Consider the following 12,496-nt stretch of genomic DNA (forward strand, 5'->3'; position numbering starts at 1 on the left):
TTTTGGCATCGCTGTCTTTTATGGGCAATTGTTTGTCTAATGCAGGGAGGTTAATTGTCTAGAGCATTTCTGAGCACTCGAAGATTACCTTGGCTTCCTTCTGTGCTGCTATCCATGGTGTTCATCCTGCGTACACTGGGTCTCTGAAGACTGCACTGTGAGACATTAAGAACACAATTTAAAGTGTGTCTGTCCCTGCTTGGATGTGAGTATATTTTAATGTGCACATCTTTGTCGCATACACAAGACCTACCAATACTGACACTAGGGATTTCTCCACAAGAGCATTTATACTCCAGCGTCTTGTGATGTTTCTGTTTACCAGTACCAATGCACTGCACTTAAATTAGCAGACATTTTATGATCACCAAACCATAAATTACTCCCACCTCATTTTCCTGCACTGTATTCTCCAGTCCACTTCCCTGCTCGAAAGACATCTTTCAAGTGTCCCCATCAACCCAAGCTCTATGATCAGCTTCCTGAATGCACGGCTGTGAGGGTTGGTGCTGAGTAGTGTCCAAGAAAATCAGAACCACTCCTGCTTTTTGGGAAATTTAATGAATAGCCTTTTCTCTTTTCATTTTCATAATTCATGTTTGAAAGTAAATGGATTTGAAAGTGTTTGAAACAACTCTTTATGCGTGGCAATTGCAAAAGTGAGCCTTTCTTGAGAACTGAAATCTTTCCTTTCACTATGTGTCTGGAAGGCCTAACAGTCATCCATAACTACAATCTGGCCACTAATGAAACCATAGCATAAGATAACCTTTTACTGCCCAAGATTTTAGCATATAAGAAGATACAAGCACAAAACAAGGGGATGTTTTATCAATGCAAACGGACTGCTTGACTGCAGAGAGCTCTTCTTCTGAACTCTCTGATCTATACATTGTGCCAAATACTATTTCTCTCTGCCCCTCATTAACTTTCCTCTTTCTCTCAACATTTTATTTCCCTGCATGTTGTTTCTCACCCTTCTGAGATTCCTCCTGTGTCCTAATCCCTGTCTATGCTTCTTCCTTCACTGTGCTCTCCCCCTCTTTCTCCTTCCTCCTGTCTTGTCTTCTCATGGGCGGTGTGTTGGGTGTGCTGCTGGTGGGAGTTATGCACTATAGGTCATGAGGGTATGAAAATATTTTCCTAGGCCATAGAGTTCACAAGGCTAAAATGCACAGAAAACACCTGCCTCCAAAACTGTGACACCCGCAAGACCAACCAGCAATGTTAGCTCAAAGTATCAAATTCCCTCTATAAGAAGAACAAGTAGGATTTCGAAAAGTTTAGACTATGAACTATGGCCTTTAAAGGGAAGAGAATGTATTGGTTTTTCTTCCAAAAGAAGGCAAATCTTGTTTGATTAAGTATTAATATGTTGGCTGAACAAACTTAGCTCAAGTTTCAGCCTCTAAACAAAGCATAGTAAGGACAGAATGCATAAGATAGCGAGAGTAAGGTGGGAACTTGTTCGTGACCTCAAGCCGAAACAATGACATCCTTTATGCATATCCTCTTATCTGAAAATGACTAGAATTCATTTCTGTGGAATACAATATGTCATGTCATATGATCTATATGTACTTTATTGTAGCTATTCTAGTTTGTAGTCCAAATGCAGTCCAGCGTTGTCAATACAATGTGAACTATGTTATATTTGTGTGGATGATGAGAGTGCCAACTAAGCCTGATTAAGATTAGCTTTGCGATTTGTTTGTGCATTATGATGACTCATCATCAACCGGTGGTGTCCATATTTCTGTCATTGATGATTTAGTTTGACAGTAAGAAAATGTAAAGAATATTGGAAGCAATATAGTAGCATGTTGTCCTGTTTTGTGTTTTATGTCTGTTGTATGAACCTTTGAAATTACTAAGATTTTGAATGAATAGGTTTACATGTACTTTTTGTAAGTTATGAAAATGCTGCTATTTGATAAGTAAACTATACAAAATATTTTAGTTCAAAAAGATGTCTGGTCTGTTGATTAGAAACATGCTCTAAAAGGCTAGAGCATAAAACGAGGTGTATAGAATACTATACAGTATTGGTAAGATAGTAAAAGTAATAATAGACTCCATAGTACAACCTGTGCCAAACTAGACCTCTGCAGCTTCTGAAATTATAGATGTGCGATCAAATGTTAGATATCAATAACTTGTTTAGAAGTGCTGATCAAGTGCCAATCAAACACTGTCTTTTAAGTTAAGAAAAGATAATCAAATACATTACTTAAGAAAACAAAGGACAAAGAACTTTTGTGAATTGTTTTATCCCATAGGTACATAGAGTAAGAGTTAAAGATTGTGATTTTTATGGATCCATGTTGTTTTACACTCCATGCATCCCTTGTGTGTTTGTTTGACCTGTGGCTTAAGTACTGCTGTCTCACAAATGTCTCTATAGGCCAGCATGGACTAAGCATAACATGTTATAAGCATTCATAACATACCATTAACAATCAAAAATGTGTTTGTGGAGTTAGGTGTTATCTTTTTGCACGTCTTCTATTGCATGGTATCAAAGTAAATTATGGAGGAAAAAAAATTACAAAAATTTGCGAGATGTCTCGCAACATTCAAAGACATATCGCTGCATGCAGTCAAATGTAAAGCACTTAAGTTCACTCGCCTCATGTTAAAAAAGTTGTTATTTATGTTGTGAGTTGGGAGGGAGCTCATTATTGTCATGTTGGCCCCAAACACACACACACACACACACACACACACACACACACACACACACACACACACACACACACACACACACACACACACACACACACACACTTCAGATCCGATTCTCATCAAGAAGTTCATCTCTCTACACATCATAAGAGAAGATATTGTGATTTTTAGGTACAGTGAGGAGTATTAAAATGTGAAACAAGCAAACGTGAAAATGTTATTCAGTGCATTGGCTCCTTGTGTTTTACTTTTTTTTTTTTTTTAGGATATCAGGCATGCAATTCTTTTACAAACAGGTTCAACCTCATATAACCTGTACCATAATGTTTTTAAGTTTTTTATGTCACAGCTTGAAAGCCCAGATCTAATCTATGAATGTATCCATTTACCTTTTTCTTTTTCACCTCTGTTGAATGTTATCAGTCTTTAATGTAAATTCAGGGCAGGAATGTCAAATACATGTAGTTAGAGTTAATATCTATGTCAATAACAGATTTCAGCTATAGTCAGGTAGGCCTCACACGGCCACAGTCATGAACCAGATATGTTTTAACACAACTTCCGATTCGCTGTCAACATTATCTTGTTTGTTTGGTGTTGCATAAATGCACTTTACTGATCAGTGGGTCATACTGGGTGTGAAATGAAGCAAACCATTGTTGGCTTTCAGTAGTTTCTTTTATTGTTTTTGCCATTCTTTGCTGTTGCTCTGATGTTACTTTTATGTATTTATTCCCTTTTGGGTCTCATGAATGATGGAAAGGGCTGGAGTCTCAGACAAAATAGAAAAGTAGCACCTGTTCCTCACTTGAAGGCCTCTCCTTCACATTCCCTTCAGCAGAGGTTTGTGTCAATCACTGAGTGCTTTGTTTTTAACTAACATGTGAAACCAAGAGTGATCTGTACACTTTTGTCCTTTTGCATCCTCCTTTGCTTTAAATTACAAATTAGAAAATGGTTTTCATTTCTCCTGCAAATTGGGATTGAAGCACTGGGCTGAAGGTACTGAGGGATGAAAGCTCACTGTCTGGTTGATACAACAGTCAAATCATAAAGAGACATAATCGGCACCAGCAAAATGAAGATGCCTCTGTCACCTCAACATGATAAAAATTACAGAGGAAACCTATTGAATGCCAAACAAATTACACTATCATTCCAAAAGTTGTTATGTTTGTTTTTATTTTCACTCCAAATGCATCCTGGACATTCATCTGCCCCCGCGGAGTCTTTTCACAAGAAGGCTAGGCCTGGTTTAAAAGCTCCAAACTGGCGAAGGCTGCTTGCTCCTCTCTTACAACCTCTTCTCCCTGAGTCTCACTCTCTCAGCCTACACTATATCACGATTTGTGTTTCATCACACTGAGCACCTGCTACTGTGCCCGCCCTTTAAACGGATTAAGGTATTTCTGAGCCCTTTTCATATGAGAAAATACAGGATTCTTTCGTCAACCAGATATGAGGCCATTTTTGTTTTTGATCCTCTGAACCTCCCATGAACTTGGTTTACCTTCTCCATCCCCAAGAACTCATGTATGTGTTGGATATTTTGCATCACTTTTACTGTCAAACTCTGCGAGACTGTTCTTTTGTTTCCTGGTTATCTGGACAATTCTGCAGGGTAGAATGCTTGCTTATGTGTAAACTGAAGAAAGCATGCCAGTACCTTGCAACCATTTTCACATTGTACATTTTTCTTTCGGGGTTTGGTCTTACTTTATTTAACCTCTGTTCTTTCCATCTCAGAAAAAATGGACTGACAGCATAAGATCAAATATTCCAACCCTAAGAAAAGTGATGTTGTTGATTGGGTATGTTCCTCTTTGATATTAATGACAATGGTTCTGTCTTTCATTTGTGATGAGAATCTGTGAAAGTCCACAGTGTTAACTTCCTAAAGGGCTTTCCAGGACAGCATTTATATGTCTTTTAAAATGAAAAAGTCCTCTGAATATATTCAGAAATGAGAGGAAAATGTCTTCTTGTGCCATTTTAGAAAAAGTGTGAAAGCTTTTCAAGGCAAATATTGTCAGCAAGAGTGCCAAATAATTCCATACTGAGCCAAAAGGCAGCCAGCCTACATAACTAAATGTTAGATCACTGGAATGGTTACATCCCATTTCCACTCCCTTTGAAAAACATCACCCTAATTGTACAACATTTGAACCCATGCACCATTATTGTTATGCTGCCAGTCTGTTTTCTGCTTTTGTCAGAGAAACATCTCAGAAGCAGTATATTTTCTAAATGATACACTGTTGATAAAACAACAACAGCTACTATGGTGAGGGAATGAGAGGATTTTAAAAGTGTCATTGTTTTTATTATTAGTTTATTTGAACATTATTCATGAATAGATTTAACGGTAATGACTATTTAATGTAACTGTAGTACTGTGTTTGTAAAAGAAATTCAGTGAGTTGTGTTTTATGACTCGTGGACTACCAGTGAAGTCAGCATTTCAGTGTTAATAATTGAATTGTTTTTTAAAGATTATTTTTGCGACGGCAACAAAGAGTCATTATAAATGTTCATTTTAACATCACTTGTCTTCTGTTCCTTTTATTCTCTTATAATGAGGAATCACATTTAGGTGAAACAATTTTGGGATGAGAGCAGCATAAATTTCATACCTGGTTTACATGAATTTATTTGATGGTTTGTTTACTTAAGGTGTTCATGGATACTACATTTAGTCATTGATTATGCTGTTCCTCTTAAAAAGCTTATTCTTTACCTCAGAATGCAGTGATTTTGATCAGAGCCCATTTAGTTAAGCAATCATAGGATAGTTTCAAGTGTTTGTCTTCTCTGTCATCTCTCTGATTTTGAACACAGGTGGTTTCACTGCAAAATATATTGAAAGATTATGGGACATTACATTCCAAGACCAATACACTATTTTTACACCTATACACACAACACAATACACTGGTATTTTCATACCAGATTAAACAGATGGAATACCTATGCATCCAATACCTATCCTATAACTATGCAAGGAATACCCGACCAAATTATCCAGAGTGATGAAGATAAGTTGTCACACCCTCAGAAAGTGAAGAAAACGTCAATCAAGCACAGTCTGAACAAACCCTCATCCTGAGAAGAGGTCTGATAATAGGTATAATGTTTACTATGTTTACCATCTTAGTTTAGTCTGTCAGCAGACTAACCTTTGCTAAATGCAGTTTTTAGACTATATCAGAGCTATAGTTTAACAGGTATGTGGTCATAAACCAAAGTATTGGACAAATGACACTAGATGGAAAGTTAAGGGGTCACCAAGTTCTTCCATTTCATCCTAAGGAGATCATGAACGTCTGTACCAAATTTTCTGGCGATCCCTCACATAGCTGTTGCGACATTATACTCAAGACCGTAATTCCTCCCAACATTTTCCTCTTTGTGATGGCGAATCCTCTGAGTGAGCATTTCGATCATCACAGGACATTTAAATTGGTCACCAAAGCAGAATCAAGTAATGGAAATCTTTCTGTGTTACAGGTCCCTTATGGCAGGGTGACACACTACACTATTCAAAGTACAGCAACTCTGAGACTGATACAACCGTTATTGTTTAATTGAGTGGAATAAAATAGATTTACTTTCAGAATTCTCTGTGATCAGAGGAATGAGAGGAACGCCTTACCAGAGATAGATAATATGACTGACTCACATCTGATATTCATCGTGACCCAATAATGGCAGAGAATATCAATCTAAGGAATGTGTAACTGGGTTATACAAACAATAACTATCAATTTAATGTTAATGATTGGTCACTTGAGTTAGAATACAACTTGAACTACACTGACACTTGATAATTGGTGCTCAGCTCAATGAAAAGCACATATTATAATATCCTATACCTGTACCTTATATCATTGAATGCTAACTCTCTATCAACTCTGAGCAGTCCCAATCACTTCTACATAGAATTGCGGTCAAGTTATTGAAAACAATTAAAAGTTCTGCAACATGCATAACATGTTGCAGAAGCCATCCAGCACACAGCCATTCCTCCTTCGCTATTTGACCATGTTCATTATCCATCCATCCATTTTCTATACCGCCTATTCCTTTCGGGGTCACGGGGGGGCTGGAGCCTATCCCAGCTGTCAACGGGCGAGAGGCGGGGTACACCCTGGACCGATCGCCTGTCGATCACAGGTCAACATATATACACACAGACAGCCATTCACACTCACACACACCCTAGGGGCAATTTAGAGTCACCAGTTAACCTAATGAGCATGTTTTTGGTCTGTGGGAGGAAGCTGGAGTGCCCGGAGAGAACCCACGCATGCACAGGAAGAACATGCAAACTTCACACAGAAAGGCCCAACCCGGGAATCGAACCTGCGAACTTCTTGCTGTGAGGCACGCGCACTACTTGCTACGCCACCGTGCAGTGTTCATTATCCAGCAAATACAATAAATTAATCTGATAAATTAATTAATCTGATTCAGATTTATTGCCCATTTGATTTAGATTCCTTGGAATTCACTGAATTCTTTCCTGAATGCTTGTGAAATTCAGTGAAAAAGACACAACAGAAAATGGACAGAAAGCGTTGCCTGTAGTTTGCATAACAATGACCAGAATTACTTACTAACTTGCACATACGTCCTGACAATTAGGCATGTAACTGCATGAGTAAGTCAGTGGAAATAGTAACCACCCTGAGGTCACTGTTATTTGGGGGAATTACATGTTGCCAATTTGAATTATGAACTTCTCTCTGTAATCCCTGATAGTTTATCCCTCCTAATGCCATGCCATTAGAAATATTTGGAATGCTTAAAAGATCTGTTATGTTGTTAATTATGAAAAACAAGTTATAATTATCTTCTTTTAAAATCTTATCTCCCAGTATCTGCATTAATCTTACTGTCCAATCTGTTTTTTGTTCAGCGGTTTTGACCAAAAGCACCTTCCTCCCATTGTAAAGGCAAGAAAATCATCTTACATTGTCCATTATGATGGAAAGATTTCATAATTAAAAATTTTCTGCACATCTCAACCCATCCAATGTCTCATTTCTACCTTGAACTGATGTGTGAAACCCTGCAGCAGTACACATTTAAGGCACATTTGATTCCTGCTGTGAGAGAAGGTAGCAATGGGCTTGAATGATAAAATTGCGTTGTCAAGGTAACAGGTTGTTCTGAAGACTGCAAATATGTTGTATTGGGGATGCTCCTATACAATATTTCAGTCTGCAGCCTCTGTAGCACTGAACTACATCATCTCTGCATTCCACTCCTTCGAAAATGGGCAGGTAACTGCAGATGTAATATGGTTTATATTCATAATTTAGAGATACTTGATAGCCAGTCTATCTTAAAATTATTCACTGCAGATCTCATTTGCAGTATTAAATCATAGCTGTCGGAAACCTTGGGGTGGCACAGTGATTTCTTTCAAATGATGAATGAGCAAAAAGGTGGGGACTACTAAAGAATAGAGATACACTGAGGCACCCTTTAACATGGTTCCTGATGTAACCATGGATACCTCTATTTCACGGCTGGAGTAATTTCAGCTGGAGTGGGATATGAAGGATAGATATCACTGTTTCTGCACTGCACACCATATATTATCACATCTTAAATATTAGGTTACACTCCAGATACACTGAAACACATGCATTCAGTCTCATGAAGATAATATGCATCCCTCACTATAATGTACTGCACAAGGAGCCTGACATTGGATGTTTTTTTTGCAGGAACAATAGTTCATTCATAGAATCAGGGCAGGTGTCAGTGATGCAATGGCTGAAATTAGTCTAGAACCCAAGAAACAGCAGTTATGAAAATTAAGCCTAGTGTTTGGCAAATTTCATATCATAAATGCGGTCAGCTGTAACTTTCCTTAGAATGCTAAAATTATTTATTCCAAAAGATTTGAGGAGCAGAATTTGTTTTAAAATTGAATGCTACTGCAAACAGCAGCAGCAGACATCAATACAATCAATACATTGTTCAGACATGTTGCCAAAGTATTTATGTATCCTTTTTCTGTCTGTGGTGAGAGTGGAGAGCAGTAGTATTGAGACGTATCATTTGAGGAGATGTCTGCACTGTCAAGGCAACTATAATACTGTTGGCCATGAGGGATTAAGAGGAGATGTGGTACTGAGTCAAACTCAGTCAGTTTCTTGGAAGTCAGGAAACAAGAGACTAGATTGTCAAAGTGCAGAGAGTCTGAACGCTCAACTGGATGAATACACATTTTTTGACTATTGTTGTCATGATTTTATAGAAAATCTGTGAAAATATACAGTGATGAATGACTTTTTTTGTGTGCCATATTTGCAGAGAGAGATTTTCAGAACATTCTAAAGGTTATGTAAAGCACAAATTTCTGAAGGATGTCAATATAGCAGGTTAGTTTGTTGCTGAGTGGTGTGTGGAGGATTCTCTTGTGAATTTATTTGTAACATAATTCATTGTAATTCACCAGGAAACCTGCCATGCTTAAAATGGCAAATTTGAATGCCAACCTCCATATCACTATGTCAAAAAATAGAGAGAGAGAATAGACAGAGCTTTATAGGCCTGATTAAAATGCAGCAGTGAAGAGCAGTTCACATCAGTAAAGGAAAGTGACGTCAGGCATGGCTACATTCACCTAATTGTAGACAGATCAGCATTTATGTAAATGACACGGATCTAGAGTATTTGCATGTCGAATGCAGAATATGGTGTGTTTGCCTTAACTCTGCTTCATAAAGTGCTCTCTGATTCCATCTACTGGTTTCATTTAGTACTTATATGCACACACACACATGTTTTGTTTTCATCACTTGTGGGGACATTACGTAGACTTACATTCATTTCCTGGAGCCTTACCCTAACCCTAACCATAACCACTATCTCCCTATTCCTAACCCTGTACCTAACCTAACCTTACCTAACCCGTAACCCTATCCTCAGTCTTCACCCTAAAATTTAATGATTTACATTAAGGGGACCTGCATTTTGACCCCATAAGGCAGGTGAGTCCCCACAATGTGACTGTGTAAACAAATTTTTGTCCCCACAATGTGATAAATACCAGGTCTCTCTTCTGTCTTTCTGATGGTGTCCAATCTCATGTTATGCCATTTAAATCTGAGGGGGGTGCTGTTCTGAGGCTGAACCTCCTGGCCTGTGTAGAGCTGTGGCAGGAAAAGCAGATGATTAAGGCCAACATTTGATTTGATCTTTATGGCAATATTCACATTTTTCATATTGGGCCATTTTCTTGCCAGTTTGCCAGGAATGTCAGTCAAATGTTCTGTAAAGCAATAAGACAGAATACAGCTTGCTGGGCTAGTTTCTGATATGTCACCCTGTAAAGGATCACAAACTAATCAACTATATACACAGATTTATCTTCCTGGAAAGTGAAACTCGGTGGAATGAATAAACTAAAACAGAAAATAAGAGGATTTGAATTTGTGGCTTCTTTTATATACTTTTTGTGCCTTTGTTTGAGGGTCAACAGCAGAGATGAACGGAAAAGATGGAACAGAGAGTAGGGCAATGACAGGCAACAAAGGTCCCGAGTAGAACTCAAAACAGGGATTTTTGGGTCGTGGTCAGCACCTTAAACCCCAACTGTTGCACCCAAGAGAATGAAATATAAATATTGAAATATAATATTTGACACATGTTTTCCTTGATATTATTCTACATGATCACAGAAAAAAAAAGAAAAAAAAGTGTGGGGTAATCACTTCTTATATGATCCAATTTATCAGAGAATAGGATTTTGTCAAAATAAATGAAAACAAAATTTTCTCTGAGTTCTCATTAGCTGTTTTAATTATTCAATGCGATGTGCTATCATTTTTAAACATGTCCCAAGTCCATTGGCAAATCTTCAGACGGGTTCTTAGGTCTTTTTAACAGCATTCTAGTTCCTCTATGAAATTGTTTAACTGCCATACAAATATTATTCTCCAAAGAGATCTTTCATTTATAGATATAGTGAGGTCAAAATGAATGATTTATGGCAGGGAAAATAACTATATGGCAAGAAAAACATCCTGCTGAAGCTCCAATGGGGCCTTAGCTGTCAGTATGATGCAGTGGTTCTCAAACTCAAGTCCAGGGACTAACCTGGGTAAATGAAGGAGCTGCATGGGGTCTCCAGTTAAATGAAGATCAGTGTGATTTTCTTACTGTGGCATTCAGTAATGGTTAGTGGACAGAGAAATGACCTGTCCTCCTGATCAGAGGGCTCAGAACCTGCAGACAAGACAAATCAGAATGAAATATCTGCGACAAAACTATCCTAAAATTAGGCTCTGTGAGAGAAGCACGAGGTGCAATCCACAATCAGTAATGCTTTTATAAATTATCTTAATTTGTCACATCCTGTTTATATTGTAGTTTGATTTTGTGTAGCTTGATTTTCTTGATCTCTTCATTCATGTGTTTGATTGCAGCTTTGATCATTATAAGCTTGATCTGATCTTGAAATTGATTACTTTGTTCACTGTATAACCAACCAACTTTGTGCCCAAACTGTCAGATGACTGTTAGCAACACACAAAACAACTGCTTTGCTAAATGCTCTCCACAAAATGCAGTCTATTTGGCTGTAACATGATAAACACTTCTCTTGAAGTCTGAATGTTTATTTTCTATATGCATATTATTAACATATAGACTGCAGCAGAGCCAGTCCGCAACAATCAGAGGGAAAACCATTGCTAAGTGAAGATGAGCTGAGTTTCTCTCTACAAGGAGAAACTAAACCTACTGTGTTTTTAGTGTTGCAATGTGCTATGCGGCAGTTGATTGCCATAAAACATTTTACTTTGGCAGAGTTTGTAATATGCTTTGTTGTGTGGCTATTATCATTGCAGAGGAAGCGACAGGAGAACACTTTAAAAATATTACAGCAACACTATAACTCTTAGATTAATTGTATAGCCCAACAGACACAAACCAAACCTTCACTGACACCTTTATTCTGGAAGCCATTACAGTGAACTGGGAAGTGTTGTTGAGATTTAATATGGTTGCTTTTGGTACAGCCAACTGTGGGTTTGCTTGTTTGTTTTTAAATTAAGAAAAAAAAAAAAAAAAGAGTCAAAATTGAAGTTAACCTGCAGAGATGGAACTTAAAAAAAAAAATGTTATCATCATAGTTTTTATGGGCTAGTGTTTTGTAGACTTGCAAATTCTACACTATTACTTGTCCTTTTGTTTAAAATTAGTTGAATGCGGAATTACATTTAGAACAAGTCAAAGACTCAGTGTTCACTGGAACACGTATTTGTACAGAAAAACATAGAAGTAGATTAGCAGAATCGTAGAATAAAAGTAGACTATATCTAAAGAATGCAGGTGAGATAAATGTTTTACAATAACTTCCCCGATTCACACTCCACACCAGATGATGGCAGGGACGAGTTTTAACTGTGTTCGCACACAGCGCAAGAATACATTTAGAAAAATTAAAAGAAGAAAGGACAAATAGAACAAAGATTGTCTAACTGTGTAGAGAGAATAGTCCGTCCCGGAAATGTGGTCGTGCGAAGACGATATGTAGATCTCTGCACTCCTACATGAAATGTGCGACAATGATGAATTCCAGTATCATTTGATGAAACATACTGAATGACACGTAATATTTATATTTTCAACAATAATGATATGTAGAACTGTACAATTCAAATTCTTTACGTATAAAATATAACCTGAGTGTCGTATACGAGTGCTGCATGTTGCACTGTGTATGTTCAAAAGAAGCGTCTTCACGTGGTTGACGTTTACGATTTCAAGGCACTTCTTTTAAATCGCTGTT

Source organism: Chaetodon trifascialis, chromosome 16 (genome assembly GCF_039877785.1).
Source record: "Chaetodon trifascialis isolate fChaTrf1 chromosome 16, fChaTrf1.hap1, whole genome shotgun sequence".
Lineage (NCBI taxonomy): Eukaryota > Metazoa > Chordata > Actinopteri > Chaetodontiformes > Chaetodontidae > Chaetodon > Chaetodon trifascialis.